Source organism: Citrus clementina, unplaced genomic scaffold (assembly GCF_000493195.1).
Source record: "Citrus clementina cultivar Clemenules unplaced genomic scaffold, Citrus_clementina_v1.0 scaffold_2, whole genome shotgun sequence".
In the NCBI taxonomy this organism is placed as follows: Eukaryota; Viridiplantae; Streptophyta; class Magnoliopsida; order Sapindales; family Rutaceae; genus Citrus; species Citrus x clementina.
The window spans coordinates 6,039,687-6,063,666 of NW_006262688.1; the positions used below are offsets into that span (position 1 = coordinate 6,039,687).

Genomic DNA, 23,980 nt, shown 5'->3' on the forward strand with positions numbered 1-23,980 from the left:
TAACGCAGATAAAAAAATGGCTAAAATTATGTAAGTGAGCCCCAAAGTTTTTGCTATTTCCAGGAAATCCCAAATTTGAATGGACTAGAGGGAGGCACGTAAGAAATGCATTTTCTTCCTAGACAATGACAGCTATGACATCAAGCCACGGTGGCGTCAGTATTGAAATTAAGGTGTAATTATTCAGCCAATGAGCCTTACACATCAAGATAAAAGTCAAGAAAATGAAAATTTGGCTGTTTCCATTTGAAGTTAAAAGCAACGTTTCTTTCGTTTTGTGGGCGACTCGACTGAGCACGCCCCAATAGCTATATTTGGGGCGTCAATTTGATTTTTTTTTTTTTTTTATTAAGAAGGGCTCAATATAACGAGCTAAACCGGAACAAGACGGGGTTTAGCAACCCCAAATATATCTTACAGAATAGTTGAATAAATACCCACAGGCGGGTTAGTAAATAAATGTAAACCATGAGGGGTGGAGTGAGCCATATTAGCCATGAAATCCGCAGCCGAGTTTGCTTCGCGAAAGATGTGAGTGAGAGAAACTTGCCAGTTCCTGCTTAGAAGGTCCTGCACAGCAACAACTAGAGCATAGAAAACATTAGGCACGACCTCCTGCTTAGAAAGCATCTGTCAATTTGATATTTGAATGGACAGGCTAGTAAGAAATACATTTCCTTCATAGAAAATGACAACGAGGACATCAAGCCACATCATTATAGTTTGTAGCCCATCTACATTTAAACGATTAATAAACAAGCTTAGGTATGCCACTGCTATTATTAATTATCCCCTGATCATTATAGTTTCTGAAACAGTAAAACAAAACGAAATTGAATACATCAAAGAAACCGTAATTATCACTTCTTTAGTTGCGGTATTTAACTTAATTTTAATATAATATATTTGTTAGTTAAACTTTTAATAATCAAATAATTTTGATTTAAAAATAAAATTATAGAAATTATTAATTATTAAAAATTCACAATTAAGGGAACGTTCATCAAACACACATAGCTATTGTTTTCTCTATATATTGCAGTGTGTACGATATTGAGGGTTGAAGCCCCAAGCATGCTCTAAAATCCAGATAATAATTAGATCCATGCAAAATATTCATCGTTGTATCAGCTGATCAGTTGGTGGTGATGAAGGGTGTTATTGGCGGAGCTCAAAGTTATTATGTGCATGTTGGGTGGATATCTCTATTGAAAATATCTCTGATATTTCACTCGACAAACTTGTTAATATAAAAAAATCTATGGTTTTGCCGTCTGCATACTGTAGAAAATTTTGTCTCTACGTTAATCTAAATGTTTGAGGTGATTAGAAATTGCCTACTATATATAAAGGGAAATAATTTCTAGGTTGATTGATACATCTCTATTCAAAATATCTCTGACATTTCACTCGACAAACTTATTAATATAAAAAATCTGTGGTTTTGCCGACTGAATAATGTAGAAAAATTTGTCTATGCATTAATCTAGATGTTTGAGGTGATTTATACATCTGTGGTAAAGATTTATAGGTTGACTTATACGTCTGTGGTATAGATTTTATGTATTTCATTACAAAATGCTGGCCGTTAGAACCCTTTCTACATCTATTTATAAGATTAACGGGTGCCAGCTATGCCATTACAAATTATCCCCTCATCAGATATTTCGTTAAAATTCATTCTGAAACACTAAAACTAAATAATCGAACATGGCTTTGCGGGTCGATGATGCCAGCAGCAATGAGACTGCAATTATCACTTGTTTAGTTTCTGTGCTTGCCGTGGTTTACTTCGCATGGAATGTGAAAAAATCAAGGAAAGCAAATGCTACACTGCCACCAGGACCTCGCGGCTTGCCTGTATTCGGATACCTCCCATTTCTTGGAACTACTGACTTGCACAAGAAATTCACGGAATTATCCGGAGTTTATGGTCCGATCTTCAAGCTTTGGCTTGGAAATAAATTATGTGTAGTGGTGAGCTCACCTTCCCTAATTAGACAAGTGGTTCGTGATCAAGATACAACATTCGCGAACCGTGACCCACCGAAGGCTGCACTAGTGGTCTCCTATGGTGGCAATGATATTGCATGGTCCAATTACGGTCCCGAATGGAGAAAGTTGCGCAAATTTTTTGTGGGCAAGTTGATGAATAACGCAAGCCTTGATGCTTGTTATGCTCTAAGAAAACAAGAGGTTAAAAATACTATCAGGGATTTGTATAACAACGACAACAAAATTGGCAAGCCCATTGACATTGGTGAATTGTCGTTTTCAACATTGGTATGTGCTATACAGAACATGCTGTGGGGTGAAGCGCTTGAATTAAAAGAGAAAGGGACCAATAATCTTAGGGCTGGGCTAAAATTTAAGCTGGCAGACCTCATGGTGCTTGCGGGAACACCGAATAGTTCGGATGTCTTTCCAGTGCTTTCATGGCTTGACATACAAGGTATAGAGAGGAGAGCAAAGAAGATTTCACTCTGGCTTGATAATGTTATAAATTCTACTGTTGAACAGCATAGAAACAAGGAGTTAACTGTTGAAGGTGAAGAAAGAGCGGGGGAAAATTTTGAAGGATCAAGGAACAAGAACTTCTTGCAGTTACTATTGGAGCTTCAAGAAAATGATGACAGTGCTTCCTCAATTAGCATGAACCAATTCAAGGCCGTACTCGCGGTATGTTAAGCAACTAGCCACGAACAGTTATACAAGCACAGTTGTATATTTGCATGAGTGATATTTTCAACCTTTTTTTTTAATTAGAATTTTATTGTCACCTTTTGGACAGGATATAATTACGGCTGGAACCGACACCACAACTACGATGGTGGAATGGACAATGGCAGAGTTGATGCTGTCAAAGTTGGCTGCATCTAGAAGTGTTTGACATTTGAAAGAAGAAAATGGTGCAGCCGGCCAAAGAAAATGGTGCCATCCAAATGGAGAAAAAGAAGAAGTTGGTAACTACATTTGAAATATATACATATATATATTAATTTAATAGCCATTTTTTAGCTATAAAAGGAAGAGCTCCCTAATTCATTTGCATTTAAATTCCATTTAGAGAGCAATTTAGGGAGTTGAGAGAGAGTTCAAGAGCTTGCATTTATAAGCTCTTGTTACAGTGATTGAGAGAGTTTGAGTGTATTGGGGTTTTGGGTAGTGAGCTAAAATACTACAATAGTTGTAACTCCTTTTCACTAGTAAAATATTTCCTTCTGTCTTCGCCCGTGGATGTAGGCTAAAAGCCGAACCACGTAATTTCTGGTGTCCTCTATTGTGCTTGTTCTTTATTTTTCTACCAATTTTTACTTTAGCTGCGTGTCTGCTTCACCCACCAATTTCCTAACAGTGGTATCAGAGCTATTGGTTGTATTTTTGGAGTCGGGAACTGTTCACATAAGGGGTACTATTTACGTATATGGCACTGTACACGTATACGAAACTATTCACGTATACGGTACTGTTCACGTATACAGTTTTGTTCACATAGACGGTACTATTCACGTATACGGTACTATTCACGTGAAACGGTGGAAGCAATCCAAGAATTTTGCGGTGCAAAGCAGGGAATAGTGGTGTGAGTAAAGCAACTGTGTGGTTTTGTACATGTCTAGGAAAGTTCTGTCACAAAGGCGATAAGAGTTTAAGGAGTCTGGGTTTTAAGTGGGACCATTGTGACCCCTCCAGTCTTTCCTGGGAACTTTCCTGGTGTGCATTCTCACACATACTCACAACTATTCAAGGTGGTATACTAGCTTGTGTGCAGTATTTATCAACAAAATGGCGGCAAAGTATGAAATTGAGAAGTTTAACGGAAATAATTTTTCATTGTGGAAAATGAAGATGAAAGCTGTATTGAGGAAAAATAATTGTTTGGCAGCAATTGGAGAAAGGCCCATGGAGATAACTGATGACAAGTGGAACGAGGTAGACGGCAACGCCATTTCTGATCTACACTTGGCACTTGCGGATGGAGTATTATCCAGTGTGGCAGAGAAAAATACGGTGAAGGAAATATGGGATACTTTCACAAAATTGTATGAGGCCAAGTCACTACACAACAAAATCTTCTTGAAGATAAAACTCTATACCCTTCGAATGGCGGAATCTACAATGGTGACCGACCAGATCAACACATTGAAGACTCTATTTTCACAACTCACAATGTTGGGTCATAATATAGAGGAAAATGAACGTGCAGAGCTTCTACTTCAAAGTCTACCAGATTCGTATGATCAACTCATCATCAACCTGACGAACAACAATCCAGTGGAGGGTCTAGTTTTCGACGATGTTGCAGCCTCCGTATTAAATGAGGAGAGCAGGCGAAAAAATAAGGAAAACAGACAAGCAAGTTCGCAGCAAGCAGAAGCGCTATCGGTGACGAGAGGGAGATCAACGGAACGTGGCCCCAGTGGGAGTCAAAATCATGGTAGATCAAAATCCAGAAGTAAGAAGAATGTTAAATGCTACAACTGTGGCAAGAAAGGGCACGTCAAGAAAGAGTGTTGGAGTAACCAGAAGAAAAGAGAGGGCAAAGAACCTGAGTCATCAAATGCTCAGGGTTGTGTAGCAAGTACCTCGGATGATGGCGAAATACTCTACAGTGAGGCAACAACTGTTTCAAAAGGCAGAAAACGACTGTCTGATGTCTGGCTTATAGACTCAGGAGCTACCTGGCACATGACCTCTCGGAGAGAATGGTTCCACACATATGAACCTATCTCAGGAGGATCTGTATATATGGGTAATGATCATGCCTTGGAGATCGTTGGTATTGGTACTATCAAAATAAAAATGTTTGATGGTACAATTCGCACAATTGGGGAGGTACGACATGTCAACGGCCTGAAGAAAAATCTATTGTCTTTGGGACAAATGGATAGTCATGGGTACAAAACTCATGTGGAGAATGGAATTATGAAGATTGTTAAAGGTGCGCTTGTATTGATGAAGGCAGAAAAGATCGGTGCTAATTTATTCATGCTTAAAGGAGAAACACTACAGGAGGCTGATGCGTGTGTCGCGTCAAATGGAGAAGAATCAACGATAATGTGGCATCTAAAACTTGGCCACATGTCAGAACAAGGCTTGAAGATTCTCTCTGAACGAAAATTACTTTCGGGGCTCAAATCGGTAAGTTTACCATATTGCGAGCATTGTGTTACAAGTAAGCAGCATAGATTAAAATTCAGTAGATCTATTGCTAGAAGTAAATGCATTCTAGACTTGATTCATTCTGATGTTTGGGAATCACCGGATATATCCATGGGAGGTGCAAAGTACATGGTGACTTTCATTGATGATTATTCCAGAAGATGTTGGGTGTATCCAATTAAGAAAAAGTCAGATGTATTTTCTGTGTTTAAAGAATACAAAGAGCGGGTGGAACTTGAATCTGGTAAAAAGATCAAGTGCTTGAGGACAGATAATGGTGGAGAGTATACAGACGGCGAGTTTCTTGCTTTCTGTAAGCAAGAAGGTATTCAGAGGCAGTTCACAGTGGCATACACGCCTCAATAAAACGGAGTGGCGGAGCGGATAAACAGAACTCTTACAGAAAGAATAAGAGCTATGTTGAGGACTGCTGGTCTACCCAATTCATTCTGGGCAGAAGCAGCCAAAACTGCCTGTTATATAGTAAATCGGTCGCCATCTACACCTATTGGGTTGAAGACGGCGATGGAGATGTGGACTGAAAAGCCAGCTGATTATTCTTACCTACATGCATTTGGATGTCCTGTGTATGTGATGTACAATGCTCAAGAAAGAATAAAGCTGGATCCAAAATCTAGAAGATGTATCTTCTTGGGGTATGTTGATGGAGTAAAGGGGTATCGTCTGTGGGACCCCACTGCCCACAAAATCGTCATCAGCAGAGATGTTATCTTTATAGAAAATCAACTGCAAAGGAGAGATGAGGATGATGACACTGCAAAAGAAAAGTCAGAGACTGTGCCAGTATATGTGGAAAATAATCTAGAAGATTCAGATTCTTATGAAGCAGCACCAGAGCACGAGGAACAAGAACCAATCGAGTCTGAAGCTCCAGAAGTTCGTCGGTCAACTCGTGAGAGACGACCGCCGGCGTGGCACTCGGAGTATGTCACAGAGATCAACGTTGCATACTGTCTTCTAATAGAGGATGGAGAGCCTTCAACTTTCCATGAAGCTTTAAACAGCTCAGATGTTGCTTTGTGGATGACAGCAATGCATGAAGAAATTGAAGCTCTACACAAGAACAAGACATGGGAACTTGTACCACTACCACGTGGAAGAAAAGCCATTGAAAACAAATGGGTCTACAAGATCAAACGTGATGGCAATGACCAAGTGGAGCGGTATCGTGCCAGATTGGTGGTGAAAGGATATGCTCAGGAAGAAGGTATTAACTTCAACGAGATATTTTCGCCGGTGGTTCGACTCACAACAGTCAGAACAGTCTTGGCAATGTGTGCCACATTTGACCTACATCTAGAGTAGTTAGATGTGAAAACTGCATTTCTTCATGGAGAACTTGAAGAAGAAATATATATGCTCCAACCAGAAGGTTTTGCAGAAACAGGAAAGGAGAACTTGGTTTGCAGGTTGAACAAATCTCTATACGGTCTCAAACAGGCGCCGAGGTGTTGGTATAAGAGATTTGATTCCTTCATCATGAGCCTTGGATACAACAGACTCAGTTCAGACCATTGTGCATATTACAAGAGGTTTGAAGATAATGATTTCATTATTTTGCTGTTGTTTGTGGATGACATGTTGGTAGCAGGTCCCAACAAAGATCAAATCCAAGAATTGAAAGCACAGTTGGCTAGGGAGTTTGAAATGAAGGACTTGGGACCAGCAAACAAGATTCTAGGGATGCAAATTCACCGAGACAGAAATAACAGGAAGATTTGGCTTTCACAGAAGAATTACTTGAAGAAAATCTTGCGGCGCTTCAACATCCAAGATTGTAAGTCAATTTCTACCCCACTTCCTATTAATTTCAAATTATCCTCAAGTATGTGTCCTAGCAATGAAGCAGAGAGGAAGGAGATGTCTCGAGTACCGTATGCATCAGCAGTGGGAAGTTTGATGTTCACTGTGATATGTACTAGACCGGACATTGCACAAGCAGTGGGAGTAGTCAGTCGATACATGGCGAATCCTGGTGGAGAGCATTGGATAGCTGTGAAGAGGATTCTGAGATACATCAGAGGAACCTCAGATGTTGCATTATGTTATAGAGGATCAGAGTTTACTGTCAGGGGCTATGTGGATTCAGATTTTGCAGGAGACCTTGATAAAAGGAAATCCACTACTGGTTATGTGTTTGCACTTGCGGGAGCAGCTGTAAGCTAGGTTTCGAAACTGCAGACCGTTGTAGCTTTATCTACAAAAGAAGCAGAGTACATGGCAGCTACACAAGCTTACAAGGAAGCTATTTGGATACAAAGGTTATTGGAGGAGCTCGGGCACGGACAAGAGAAAATTTCTGTATTTTGTGACAGTCAGAGTGCCTTGCACATTGCAAGGAATCCAGCCTTTCATTCCAGGACAAAGCACATAGGAGTCCAGTATCACTTCGTTCGTGAAGTAGTGGAAGATGGAAGTGTGGATTTGCAGAAAATCCATACCAAAGAGAACCTAGCAGATGTTTTGACCAAGCCGATAAATATTGATAAGTTTGTCTGGAGTAGATCCTCTTGTGGCCTAGCAGAAATGTAGGCAACATGATTATGGCGAAGCAGAAAGGATGGTGTGGAGATTGATTGTTTTTCAATTTAATCTCCAAGTGGGAGAATGTCAAAGTTGGCTGCATCTAGAAGGGTTTGACATTTGAAAGAAGAAAATGGTGCAACCGGCCAAAGAAAATGGTGCCATCCAAATGAGAAAAAGAAGAAGTTGGTAACTACATTTGAAATATATACATATATATATTAATTTAATAGCCATTTTTTAGCTATAAAAGGAAGAGCTCCCTAATTCATTTGCATTTAAATTCCATTTAGAGAGCAATTTAGAGAGTTGAGAGAGAGTTCAAGAGCTTGCATTTATAAGCTCTTGTTACAGTGATTGAGAGAGTTTGAGTGTATTGGGGTTTTGGGTAGTGAGCTAAAATACTACAATAGTTGTAACTCCTTTTCACTAGTAAAATAGTTCCTTCTGTCTTCGCCCGTGGATGTAGGCTAAAAGTCGAACCACGTAATTTCTGGTGTCCTCTATTGTGCTTGTTCTTTATTTTTCTACCAATTTTTACTTTAGCTGCGTGTCTGCTTCACCCACCAATTTCCTAACAGATGCAGCATCCACAAGTAATGAAGAAAGTCCAGGAAGAATTAGCTCAAGTTGTGGGCATGGACAGTTGTGTTGAAGAATTTCACCTGTCTAGATCAATGTATTAAGATGCTGTGGTGAAGGAAACATTTCGTCTGCATCCTGCAGTGCCTTTATTACTACCACGTAGGGCAAGCGAGAGTAGCAACATTGGTGGCTATAACATTCCCAAAGATACAACTATTATGTTGAATGTTCGGGCAATCCACAGGGACCCTAAACTTTGGGATAATCCCTTAGAATTTCGACCCGAGAGGTTTCTAGATGATGGTATCGCGAGTAAGTTCGATTACTCAAGTAACAATTTTCAGTACTTGCCATTTGGTTCTGGTAGAAGAATGTGTGCTGGGATTGCTCTAGCTGAGAGGATGCTGATGTTTGTTCTGGCTTCCTTATTGCACTCATTCGAGTGGGAATTGCCAACTGGCACAAAGCTAAACTTATCAGAAAAATTTGGGATTGTCATTAAGAAAAAAGAGCCATTGGTTGCTATTCCAACACCAAGACTATCCAATTCAGGGCTCTACCATTAAGACAATGGTTGTGATGATTTTGTTAATTTCCGGAGATTTGTATGTTATTTTAAGTTCAATCGTAATAAAATATTTCAAATAAGAGTCCTCCGTTGCTTTTTTTTTTTTCAACGGCATAATCTGTCGTCATGCTTGTATTTGGAGCTACTTTGTAATAATTATGTTTGAATTACAATTTATAAATATTACATTTTAAAATTTTATGAGAGTCTAAATTTATACACGTTCAATAACCCGCTTCATATATATTTAACACAATTTATATCATACATTGTACACCCATTTTTCATAAATTACACTATTTTGTATCTCTAAATAATATTAGGTATTGATATTATAAAATATATATATATATATGTTTATCAAAAGACAATACCATTCAATATATATTGAAAAGAGAACAAATAAGATTTTCTTATGGTTTAAAAATATTATGAATTCTGCTGTTGAACAGTATGGAAACAAGGTCTCTGTTGTTAAAGGTGAAGAAGCAACAGGGAACAATATTGAAGGAAGAAATTTCACATGTTTAGTTGCTGAATTTGCCGCAGAATTCTATCGGTAGTAAAAAGATTAGAGTTTTTATTTTTCTCTATTAATGTTAAGTCAATTTTCTATAACAAATTCGGTTGAGTTTAATTGTGTTACAATATAAATTGAATGATAATAGAATTTTCAACGAATATTTCAATATATTTGTTATGCGATCGATTTTAAAATTTATAAAATTATTTGTTACTAAATTGCATCATATGCTAAAATCACCTGAAACCTAATTCCATAACTAACCGTTTATTTTTAGTTCTCAAGAAATCTTGTAAGAACAAAATTCTTTTATAACAAAACTTTTACAACACATTAATTTGTAACTCATTCCTGTGCGAGAATCACTCTCAATTTCCTTCAATTGCTGTTTAACAATCATCTGCTTATCAAAATTCAAGCATAATCTTTCTTTTTTTTAATTTCTTCATCATTCTTTTAAAAAAAAATCAGGATATGCTGTTAAATTTTGAAATAAATTATCTCAAAATAATTACTAACCAGAAAAAACAAAGGGGTTTAACTAGGTTATGCATACCTTTGAAAATTATATGTTGATCGATAAGAATGATGATCACGATTGAGGAGTTTAATTAAAATATATAAGATTTTAAAATTAATCAGGGTTAAATTGTGAATTTTAGAAAGAGAGGCTTTGTGAGAATGCTGAAAGGGTGTTAATAGTTCCACTCTTTTTAAAAACAACCATAGTCATCATTTTTCCCGATTTCTTCTTCCCATCACCATCTTACTTAGAAATTTCCCAGAGCCTTTGTTTCCCACCTTTCATTTTTCTTCTTTCTAATTTAATATTATAGTATTATAAAAATAATTACTCCCATTTTATCAAACACCTCCATTCTACCAAGGCCTTGTTTTAGTAGTAGGCTTTTATTATCTCAATAAAATTGAAAAAACAAATCTCAATAATATTGGAAAAAAAAAAACCTACCCATATTTGTAACTTTAATTTATTATTCTCCATGGACCTACTTTTTAGCTTTGAATTTTTTTGGAGCCATATATAAACAGAATATGTTGAAATCAGCACCAAAAAAAAAAAATTATTATTATATAATTTTTGTTCCCAAGGACATGACTGAGTGATTTTCAAGAAGTTTTGTTTGGCTGGCCACTTAAGTTTAAATCTTGGTGGAGATTAGAGGTTAAGAAATAAATTTGGACTTTGCACACCCCTTTAACTTTTAAAAAGAAATGAAAAAAATTAATTAATTAATCTTTATTTTATTTATTAAATGTCATAATCCTATGCGTATTTTATTTGTTATCTTTCTATTTAAAAGACAGGAGGGCAGATAAAACTGAAATAAATTTTTAGCCCTATCTCCATCTTTCAAGTTTCATAGTTAGGTGACCAGCTAAAGAAAATTAATTGAAAACTACTCCATCAAATTAAAAATTTTTATTTATTTAATTTGTGGAGATGTAGAAAATCAAACCCCATGCCTTTTCGCATGCAAAAGTGTCAACCTGATCTAGTTGTGTTGCAACAGTGAACATATTTCAATACATGACTATCATCCTTTATCGTAAATACTACTATAACTAATAACATACAATTGAAATAATAGTGTTAACACTTGGCTATAAATAAAGGTTTTGTGCTTGAATCTTCACGCATGACCTTCATTCCCTTATTGACTTTGCTAACACAGATTTTGAGGCATTAAAAACTAAATAATAATTGACTTTGTGGGCCGAGGATGCCAGCAACAAGGAGACCACAATTATCACTTGTTAAGTTACTCTAATTGCCGTTGTCTTATATTCATAGAATATTAGTAATAAGATTATTGTAGAATTTTTTTATATTAAAATCAAGTCAATTTGTTATAACAAATTTAGTTGAATTTAATCGTATTACCACATAAATTGAATAATAATAGAATTCTCGATAATATTTCAATATTTTAATCTCAAGCATTGGAGTGGCATTTATTTGTTATACGGTTGATTTTAGAATTTATAAAATTATTCGTTACTGAATTGCACCATATGCTGCATCACCTGGAACTTACTAAACGGAACGTAGCGTTGGCACCGTTACTCAACATTCACTGTTACGACTTTGGGACATTAGAATTAAAATCTTCTGCACATTTAATTTGTTTCCTTCCAAATTAATATTTAACAAAATATTTTTTCACATTATCAATGGACAAAACTCCAACGAAAATAACTATACAAGAAAAATGTATGCTAGCATTGAATGCCATATCATCTGTAATTTTGTCAGGATCGATCATTCTAATTTTTAAGCAGAACTTTTTATCAATGGACAAACACCTCACACAGCTTGTCAGAGGCATTATTATGATGGAAAACTGCAATGGTATATCTTGAATTATTGGTAGAATAGTTCTTTGGAGCAATCAAAACAGATAAGACAGATGAGAAAATTGTCAATACCCCACCGCAAAAGCAAAAGAAAAAAAGGAAAGGAGACAAAAGAGGAAGAAGAAAAAGAAAAAAGAACGAAGAAAAAAATGGTGCCGCGCGGTATAGGGAAGAAGAAGAAAAATTAATAAAATAATAGTGCACAAACTCTCTTTTCCTCTCTCCTTATCTTTAGTTTTAAGCATCTCTTTTATTTTTAAAAATTTCAATTTATCATATATTTTTGTTAAAAGACTAAAAAAATTTATTAGCACACTCATATTTTTCAGAAACGTAAGGTTCTTAAAAAATATAGAAGACAATTTAAAGATAATTAATTTACGATACGCAAATATAAAATTTATCCTTTAAAGAGAAAATTGTTGTGAACTGGCTAATCCAACAATAATGAAGAACAAAGCAGAAGCTTTTGCATAGCAGTCATGTGATTGCTATAAATAAAGGGGCGTTTCCCTCATTTTATTCTTCGAATTCTTTAGTGCCTTTTAAGCGATTTAAGAGTCTAGTGATTTGAGAGTTTGGGTGTATTATGGTTTTAAATAGTGAGATAAAATACTACAATACTTGTAACTCATTTTTATTAGTAAAATATTTTCCTTTTATTTTCGCTCGTGGACGTAGGCTAAAAGTCAAACTACATAATTTATGGTGTCCCTATGTAATTATGTGTCTCATTATTTCTCAATTTCGCTTTAATTGCGTGTCTGCTAAACCCTTCAATTTACTAACAAAAATCGCCAAAATTATATAAGCGGCCCAAATGTTTTGCTATTTCCAAGAAATCCCCAATCTGAATGGACTAGACCAGAGGGAGGCAAGTTAGAAATACGTTTCCTTCATAGACAATAACAACGATGAGTCGATGACATCAAGCCACGTCGGTATCAATATTGAATTAAAGGTGTAATTATTCAGCCAATGAGCCTTACACATCAAGATAAAAGTCAAGAAAATGAAAATTTATCCTAATTAAAACACTTTCTTGGTGCATTTAGTTGTTTCCATTTGAAGTTAAAAACAATGTTTCTTTCGTTTTGTGGGCAACTCGACTGAGTTAGCTGGCTTTTAGTGCTAGTATGTGAAAATAGAAGGCTAATGATTTATTTGTTATCTTTTGATAAAATTATTAAAGATATAATATATTTTCCATGATATAAGTGAAAAATCGCATCAACATAGTTTCCAAGCTACAACAGCTAGTGTTTACCAAACACTTTGCTATATCTTTTAAGCTACAACTACCCAACCTTAATCACAAACGCACCCTTAATAGGTTGATTGAATTTGTGGGATATAGATTCCACATATCTCATGACCTAGTAATTATACAAGTGGTTCGTGATCAAGAACAACATTTGCTTCCGGCCCAGTGACCCAGCAACTGCTGCATTGGTCGCCACCTATGGTGCCGACGATATTGCATGGTCCAATTGTGGCCTTGAATGAAAAAAGTTGTGCAAATTATTTATGGGCACGATGATAAGTAACGCAAGCCTTGATGCTAGTTATGGTCGAAGAAAACAAGAGGTTAAGAATACTATCAGAGATATTCATAACAACAAAAAGGGAAAAAAAAAAAGGCGTTGGCAAGTCCATTGATATTGGTGAATTGTCGATTTCAACTTTGGCATGTGTAATTTAGAACCTGCGCATTGTGGTATGGCACTGGCACGCTTGCATTGACGAGGGGACAAATCTTGGGGCTGAGCTAAAATTTAGGCTTGTAGAACTCATGGTGCTAATGGGAACACCAAATATTTTTTGACATATTTCGGTGCTTTCATGGTTTAATTCAAGGTATAGAAAGGAGTGTTGAGAATGTCAAATAAAACGACATTGAATGGAAGTTTTCAAAGACATGATCCGCACTGAACAGCAACGACACGGTTGGTGAAGATTTTTTCGTAATACGAGTATCTAATTTTTGAAAAATTATAACCTCTGCATCTATAAATATGCTCAATGTATAATGTTTTACTTAAGAAATGAAAAACTTGTTTCTTCATGGTATCAGAGCGAGGTTCAGTGCCCTTAGGCTTGGCAAAACCTCGGGTCCGGTCCGGGTTTGGTGCAACCCGGGACCGGACCGGCTGCCAAAAATTGAAACCCGGACCCGGACAAAACCCAACTTTTGAATGTCCGGTCTGGGCTTGAGCCCGGCGTGTCTCGGGTCCAGATTTTGTCTTCCGGGCTTCTAAGCCCGCAAACAATTATTTCAAAAAAAATTAAAAAAGGCTCACAGCAGCAAGTCAGCAACATAAAATTAAAAAAGGCAAAAGTATTTGGTCGAAAAAACAGAGCAACAATAATCACAAATTCACAGGCTCACAGCAAGTCAGCAACAATGCACAAAATTGGTCGAAGATAAATACGAATAGCAACAGCCAACAGAGAAGCAATCGACAAAAATGCAACTGGGAAGACAAAATTTATTATTTCGCTAACAGACCTATAATGTTCTAATGTCTTTTCATTTTATTTAAAATACCAAGAAAAGAAAAGGTGAAATCTATATATGTTGTTAGGCCAATTACCTAAGGTGTCGGTTCAAGATTCAAGAAACACAATGACCAGGTAATTAAACAAGGAGCAAAGTCACTTGCTATATATATATATATTAAAGAGAGGGCTAAAACTGATGAGGCTGAGAAGGAGAGCTTGAAACAGAAGGCAAAAGAGTTGGATGAGGAGGTTGCTCGTCGTGATATGTAGTGATCGAGGAAAAAGACAAAATGATTGCAGATAAGGGAAAGATGGTTGATTAGTTGAAGAAGGAAAGCCAAGTTAAGCATGATGAAAATATTTTACTGGAGTAACAGCCGCAACCGAGCAAAACCGAGTCAGCAAATGCCAAACGAGAAGAGATGATGCCCACTGCCGAGTACCGAGGGACGACGGTGACGGACTGATGGTGGGTGCTAGCCAACGGTGACGGTGGGTAGCCGGTGGCAGCATCGCTGCTTATGCCTTTGGGTTTGGGTAACTGGGGTCTGGGAATTCGAATTAGGGATTTGGGTGTTTTGCGATTTGGGTTTGGGTAACTGGTTTTAGATTTTTTTTAAAGTTTATTCAGAAAACGGGTCTGGGTCCGGGTCTGGGTTCCGGGTTTTTGGTGCTGAACTCGGACTGTGCCCGGAAATGTCCGGGTTTTAAATTCTGAAACCCGGATCCGCTTTTGCAGCATATGCGGTCCGAGTTTTGCCCGGACCGGATTGGCCGAGTCCGGACTGGATCCGGTCCGGGCGGGTTTTTTTGACACCCCTAACTGCCTTGTTTGTAACAAAAGCAAAGAAAACTAAATTCTTCCCACAACTATTTTTCCACCATTTTTTCTTCCTTAAAAGCATTTCTAGCATTATAGAAACCCATGCCAATAAAAGAACAAGCCACACATACGTAAAAACTTAAGTTTACAAATCTATCAACAGTCTCATAAATTTTCCCAAAAAGTGATCTTAAAAAACCAAAAATATCATCAATTTTCTCAGCTTCCAATAAACAAACTATAAAAGTTTCGCACTCAAACACAGCCACACGCGCCTCCACGCACTTCCCGCAATCACGGCCAACCACCACGTGCCTCTGTCACCACTAACTCACCCTCATGCGCTCCAGAGGTTGCAGAAGACGCAAAATAACGTGTCGTTTTCTTCTCTAGAAGTGCAGCAGCTTGGAAAATGACTCGTCGTTTTTATTCCGTTAGAAACGACATGTCGTTTTCTTAAGCAGAAATAAAACAACTTGTTGTTTTTGCCTTAAATTTGTTTTTTCCTCGTTTGAAGCTATACAACATTTTTCTTTCTAAACTTGTTTTTTGCAATAAAAAAGAAAAAAATAGAGAAAACTCCAACTTAATCTACTCATGTTGTCATTCAATCTGTTCAACCTGATGGAGTATTTAATGTCAGAATTATCCTTACTAAGACAAACTACGATATTTGGTCTCAAATTATAGAGATGCATCTCGCAGAAAGAAAAAAAACTCTCATATATTCGTAGCAGCACAAAGCCATCTGACAAATTTTCAAAGGAATATGAGAAATGGTATAGTGAGAATCAAAAAGTAAAAAGATGGTTACTAATATCCATGTGTCCTGAGATCATGAAGCTATAGTTACGAATTCCTACAGCTTACAAAATTTGGAATGCATTATCAAAAGTCTTTTATGATGGAAGCGATGAAATACAAGTTTTCACTCTAAACCAGAAGGCGTTCTCTACGAAGCAAAATGGACAACCACTCTCTAAATTCTACGGAGAATTGATCGAAGTATTTGAAGAACTTAATCATCGAGATAAAGTGGTCATGAAGGATCCAGAAGATGTTATAATATACAGAAAGTCTATTGAAAGATTGAGAGTGCACATTTTTCTTGCTGGGCTAGATGAAGAATTTGACCAAGTTTGTGGAGAAATTCTACGAAAAGATACTATCCCAAACTTAAAAGAATGTTATTCTATAATCCGAAAAAAAGATGTACGGCAAAGCAAACTAAACAAGAAGGTGGACGACTCAGAAACGTCTGCTATGATAGCACTAGAGAACAATGTTTTGAAATTGTTGGATATCCTGACTGGTGGCATACTCAAAGGAATAACACAAAGCAGGGATCAAAAACTGCAATGGCTGAATCCACATCCACTACAGATCTTAGAAAAGAATCTTCAGCGCAAATTGCAACCCCTGTCAATTCAGGTAAGGTCCTTAAAACTCTTACATATGTTATTAATAGTATATGAATAATTGATTATGGTGCAACTGATCATATGACTTTTGATTCTCGACAAGTTTCTCAATTGAAACCATCTTCACAAAAACATGTTTCCACTGTAAATAGAACTACAACCTCAGTTATTGGGGAATGATCTTTACAACTCACAGTTAAATTAAATTTAGACTATGTGTTAATTGTTCTATCTTTAAATTATAATCTTTTATGTGTCTCAAATAACCACTTACTTATCATGTGTTGTAATGTTTTGGCTCGATCATTGCGTGTTTAAGGACATCCAAACGAAGCAAATGATTGGTTATGGTATTAAACGAGACAACTTATATTACCTGGAGATGACATCAACAAACACTGAAAAGCTAAGCCCCGCATTAGTAGCAAACAGTTCCATGAAAAAAAAAAGAAATAAGAAATTTGGTTATGGTATAGACGTTTAGGGCATGTGTCATTTGGTTACTTAAAAAAATTGTTTCCTAGTTTGTTTCTGAAATTTGATGTTTGTGAACTTTCAAATAGTCATCGAACTAATTTTCCATTGTCCTTAAATAAAAATCCAGTTCCTTTCATGGTAGTACATTCTGATGTATCGGACACCTTCAATCTCCCTTGGATTCCAAACTCCTTTTCTAGTTCTAAATGAAGAATTATGTCATCAAATGTGCCGAATTTACCCCCACATATGTTTGGTTGTGTTGCCTTCGTTCATTTGCCACGACAAGACAAATTATCTCCTCGAGCACTACGTTGTGTGTTTGTATGGTATGCCTTACATCAAAAGGGGTACTGATGCTATCATCCTCTATTAAAAAAAATATATACATCACCATGGACGCTTCTTTCATGAAGATATCATGTACTACCCATCGGAGCATAAATTTCATGGGGAGTATAATAAAGAGGAAATTCATACTCTTACATATCTTCCACCTGAAGAAGATTAATCCTCCATTGAGGTAGTAAACCTTCAAGATATTGGAAAATAAAATGGCGATGATTCTCAGGCTGAGACAAGTGAAGACACATTTGGGGAGCAAAATAACTCAGACATAACCACAATCGAGAACGAGTCCATGAAGAAATATCTAACAAATCATCTGCAGAGGATGATCCTACCACAAATCCCAGTCTAATCAGAAGAATACTTCCCCATCATAAAAATAGAGGTATCTCTAAACCCATATATAAGTCTGACCTCTCTAGTAGAGTCAAATACCCTATGAGTAATTTTGTGTCTAACCATCGCTTGTCAGAATCAAATCAGTCATTTGTGAATCAATTATCTACTGTGTCTATTCCTAACAGTGTACAAGAAGCCTTAAAAAATCCAAAGTAGAAAGCGGCTATGAATGACGAAATGAGATCTCTTCCAAAAAAATCAAACATGGGAACTAGTTGATCTTCTACTAGGAAAGAAACCAGTGGGTTGCTCTTTAGAAGTATTTGTCGAGAGAGTTTGAGATGAAGGAACTCAAAAATAAAAATAAAAATCATACCCAATAAAAGAGAAAAAATAATCCACAAAAAAATCATCAAGAAAATAAATTTGAGACAAAGAGAAGATATTAATTAACCCCTGGGTTGCCTTGGAACCACAGCTTTGGCTTCCATTTTTCAATTCTTGTCTACAAGTAATTTCTTGTTTGTTTACAAAGATGAAGGCTGATTAATGAAGCTCTATTAACAATGAATGAATCAAAAAACTTGAGTCTTGAAAAGACTAACGGTCATATTTTTCCAACTCCGAATTAGTGCCGTTTGATGAGTCCTTGCTAAAACAATCACTCGGCAAAAAATGATCATTTTTCAACCAGCAAAACTCATTCATTGTTTCTCACCTTAGTCAAGATTTAAAAATTGTTTCAAAATAAGCCTAGTGGTTAGAACCCAAGCGTCACAATTGTGATGTCATGGGTTCGAGCCCCCACAATAATATCCTTCTTCAATTTGAGTGAAGACGGTACTATCTCTTTCGAAATATGAGTAGAGTGGACGTCCCTCAAATATTAGAGAGGGTTAAAATCTAGGTTGTACTATATAAGATTTGTAAATTAGTCTTAGTAATTATTTGATTGTAAATATTAATATACTAATCTAATTAAATATGAGTTGTAATCTGAGCATTAGTCTCATGTAATAAAAAAAATTGTTTCAAAATGAGATTCTTAAAAAAATAATAAAATGATATTTAACTTAATTTTAATATAGGAAAAGGACATCTACACTTCCAAAGTTTGGGGAAATGGCCATCAATATCCCTAACTTTCCAAAAAGAGACACCAAGACCCCTTTTGACCATAATACCCTTTACTTCTATTATCCCAAAAAAATTGACTCTAATGTTTTATAATAAATAAAAATATAACATTAAAATAAATGAAATAGTATATACATTTTAAAATAGTTTCAATATTTAAAAACCATTTTAATATTTTAAATTATATTATATATATTTTATTATATTAAAGTAAATTTTATAATAAATAGAATCATAATATTGAAATAAATGCATTAAAATTTAAATTATCTTGAATATTATGTAAAATAATAATTTTATCATTATTAGTATATGAGAATTTTTTTAATTGTAGAATGTATTTAACGCAAATATGTATTTAAAATCTCTACAATAAATAAAAATATACTATTAAAACAAATCTCTACAATAAATAAAAATATACTATTAAAACAAATCTCTACAATATATACATACATACATACATACATATACATTGGCTTGGTATTTTATTTTTCATTTTTAAACTTATTAAATCCTCTAACTATCATTTGAATTTTTTTTTCAATGATGAAGAGGCCATTGCCAGATAAATTATTAAAATGAGTAATTATCAAAAACCACCCTTGAGGTTTGGCTTATTCTCAGTTTGATAGATTGTATTTGTGTATTCTCAGCCACCTCCTTAGTATACCATTTAGTTGATCGTTTGTTACTGGAAAAAATGACCAAAATACCCTTGTGTTGAAAAAAAAATACTTCGTTCACACAAATCAAAGAATTGTTGGCCAGTCATATCTGTTTTAGCGCCAAGAGTTGTGATTACATTGTAAATACCAAATAAAACATTGGACGGCCCCCCTGCGTCAACAGAAAGAGCAGAGATTCTAGTTCACTTTGAGGCAAGATTTAGGCGTTCAATCATTTTTGCAACACCAGTAATCCCTGCACTCATCTCATGCTGAACTTCTTTACCTAGTTGCTTAACTGAAGTATTCCTAGAGACCAGCCTCTCCTTTAAACTGCAGGTACCTTTTGAGATTAATTTCTTATATCTGTTAAGAAACAAACGCAAGTCAAATTGACAAGTTGAAACATATAAATACCAATTCCATTTTTTTTCTTTTTTTTTTAATAATAAAAAAAATACAAGAAAACAAATAAAAGAAATTATTCACAAAAATTAATTCTATGAATTAAAATTACTTACCTCCCCGGCAACGGCGCCAAAAACTTGTTGTGCAAATTTTAATGTACTCGCAAGCGCACGAATCTATTGTAGTATAGATCAATGGTGTTGAGTGTCGATCCCACGAGGAGGTGGATTTTAATTGTGTATCGAATTAATTTTGTAAATGAGTGGTTGGATTTATGGTGGAAATGATTTGGAATATGTTAAGACTTAAATTAAAATGGCGAGAATAAATTCTAAAATTGGAATTGCAATGGAGAGAATAAATTGAAGAGAATTATATTGAAATGACGTACTTGGGTATCTGGATCCGTATCAACATGCATCATGGGCTAAATAATCCGTATTAATGCCAATTAAATCATGAGGGGGGAATCCACACCTCATGAACCACGCTCTAATCAATATGGTGCTAAGGGCTTATCGTGCCAAATAATAATAACCTTATACTAGAGAGCCGGTGTAACCAAGGCGGTATCTAGACAAGATTAGTATTATTTGTCGACGAGAAGTCAAAACATCCACAAAAACTAGAGGGGAAGAGAAAATAAATTTACCAAATTAAGCCCATGACACATGTTGAGACTTCACCTTCAACCCAAGCTTGAAAGAAAATTAGCCACTCATAATTGAACTAGGGGCAAAATGGGAATTTATTAAAATACGAAGAAAATACAAGATGGAGAGGGAATTACAGAAAATGGATCCCAAAAATGGATTCAGAGATATCAAATTAGGGGGGGGAGGCCCCCTTTTTATAGATACATGGAGTAAATCATGGCCATCGGATTAAAAACAGTTTGGACGCTCAGGATTGCGCCACGTCATCAGTCAACAGTCCACGGTTTGACCACGCGGATGAACAGTAACACGGTTTGACCCGACTTTGAACAGTAACGCGGTTTGACCCGGATGAACAGTAACGCGGTTTGGTTGAAAATAATCCTGTGTGATGCATGCACCGTACGCGAGATTTTTCGTCCACTGATATGCTGCCACGTCACCATCAACAGTACATAAGAATTTTAGTCCAACAGGATCGTGACACCTCATCAGTCAATGCCACATCATCGGTCAATGCCACGTCATCATCCGTCTATGTGAACAGTGTCGTGAACAGTAACGTATACAGTACCGTACACGTGAATAGTATCGTACATGTGAATAGTGTCATTTTTCCTTTTATGCTCCTCCTAAGGTTTTCGACCGTCCTGAGTTCAAAAGTGATGTCCGTTTTGCCGTCTGATCTCTCCTTTATTGTGAAATGACTATAATGCCCCTAAAATACATAAAATACTTAATTAAAATAAAACACATGTAATTAAATCACAAGAAGGTTAAATATATAAAAGTAAGGGTTGTTAGTAAGACTTAAAATGTAAAATGACGGTTTTCTCCTTTATAAATATGCATTTTCTAACACTCAACAATTATCTGAAGAAAACTCTGAAAAAAAAATGATCTATTGAATAATATGAAACATATATATATATAATGGAAATCAATTAAATATATTTATAAATACAAAAACTTGTGCAATGGAAGCAAGAGCTTTCTAAGGCAAAAAAATATGCACGATAAATCCACTTGTGAAAAGAAGAAGACAACAATCACGCTTTTCGAAAGTACATTTACATACAAAAAATGGAGAAAAAATAATGCATGTCAGCTTATATGAGTGGGCAGAAATCATTCGTACTTCCACCCAAGCTGAGTAGCTGACTATTATTTCACTGCATCATTCAAAAAACTTTTACAGGAATAATTCAGCATTCCAAGCCAATTCTAGTTTTCTTTTATCCTTTCAAATAACCTCTTCGGCTTTGCCACCCAAATGCTAGTTAAAAACAATTGAAATATGGAAAATAATTGGACTTTTGAGTTCCGAACAAATACCTGAATTTAAAAGGGTTATCTCTGTTAAGATCAGGATAAGATGAGAAGGTCGAGTCAGTTGATCTTATGACAGAAATTGGAAAATCACTGTAGATGACCCATGACAAAAATTTGGTATATTCGTACTTGTTGGCAGCGTTAAAGAAGCATTTGCAACAGAGCTAGAATCAACCACTTGGGGAACATCAAGTCCAGGATATCTCTGCATATCTCTTTTACGAAAATATCGAACAGTAGCTAGATGTTGCATAACACGTGCTTCCTTATCATCGTAACCAAAGTACCATCTTGAAATATCCCATCTCACATATTAGAGATATAATAATAAACTTTATCTCACCAACCAAATATTTCAAAATACAATGTTGAGAACATAATTTGAAACCAAACTAAATAATCACCAGCCCATTATCAAAATCTTCAGGGAAAGTAACAAGAGCAGCAGGAGCTATGTGCCTTGACTTGGAGAGCCTTTCACTCTCGATGGTAGTTAGAACCTCTTGGCTACAAAACAGAAAGACAAACTGAAATCAAAAGGAGACTATGTTCCTTTATCATTTGACGCTGGACAAATAAAGATATATGAATGCAGTGAAGTAGAGCCAGTAGTCAAAGAGAAGAAAATAATTAAAACCACTAAACTCACTGCTCCAGTGTGAGAGAATGCAGCAAATCATTTTTTCAACCAAGACATGTACATATCGTGATAAAAAGAAAAAAAAACAAAATCAAGTATCCTCAAAATATTAATATTGCGGCACAAGGAATCTCCAACACTTAATTACATCTATAATTTAATAAAAACTAGCATGAATCCAAACAATCAGTGGCAATAGCTTAAACAATTAAAAAATTTTCATACCCATCTTCAATCATTCACAAGGCAGCGTAATGTAGCTGAAGCCATCTTCAATCAAAATCAGGTGAACATGCATTTACAACAATCATTGACCTACAACTAACCCAATCGATGGAAAACAATGGAAGCAACAGAGATACTCTCAAAAAATGTCGAGAGCCATTACTCATTTTTACCAAATTGATTAATTCCATCTAATAAAACTGACATGCACAATAATAAGCATTTTCATACCTCATTAGTGGCTCGAACAAACTGAGGTTGTCTGTGGGTCAACATGGAAACTCACTGGTCGGCATTCTTCCACCTGGCGGTCGTGATTCGGTTGTCCCTGCTATCGGCGTCTTCGAGTTCGTCATCATGGTCTCCCGATTGTGGCACCCTTTTTCTATTAAAGTATAGTATAGATGAAAGGGGCGTTGTTCTTGGTAGCTCCTGTTTGAACGGAGCAAGAAGATGCCATTTTCCTTTCTCATTTTTTTGTTATAATATTGTCTATTGGTTAAAAGCATGTTTTTGTTTTTACCCATTGGAATATTAACAAAATTCAAATCAATTTCAGAATCCAATTTGATATTTTTAAGTTTGTTTGAATTTTTTATTATTAACGAGTTCTATTACTATCTTGCCCTCACTCACTAAACTTATACTAAACGGTGTATTAACTTAAGGGGAGGTGGCTGAGAATACGCGAATACAATCTATCAAATTGATAATACGTCAAACTTTAGGGGAGGTTTGTGATAATTACCCTTATTAAAATCAAGTAATCAACTAGCTCTACAAGAATATCCCTTTTTAAAGGAAGATGATTCTCTCTCTCGAAATTTTTATCTCGTGCTACAAACTTAAAACTGATGCCACTTCATTAACCACAAAAGATCTTTGAGGAAATGATGCTCCCCCCCCCCCCCCCCACCCAAAAAAAAAAGAGTCCTTCCATATTGTGTGAAGGCTAATATATCGATGAATCTAGATTTCTTTAAATTTTTTGCTTTACTCAATTCGAGATAATAATTCAATCCATGCAAATATCTATCATTGTATGAGCTGACCAGTTAATAGGTTGATTGAATATGTGCGGTAAAGATTCCACGTATCTCATGACAGAATGCTGACCACTGGAACCCTATCTACTTTTACGCGATTAATTCACGAGCTTAGGCACGACAATTGCAATACAAATTATCCCCTCATCATATATTTCGTTAAAATTCATTCTGAAGCACTAAAACTAAACAATCGAAT

General features: G+C 35.8%; 1 pseudogene; it reads left to right on the plus strand.

Moving 5' to 3' along the window:
• The first annotated feature begins 1,642 nt into the window (after positions 1 to 1,642).
• Positions 1,643 to 8,858, plus strand: LOC18053380 (annotated as a pseudogene).
• The last annotated feature ends 15,122 nt before the right edge of the window (positions 8,859 to 23,980 follow it).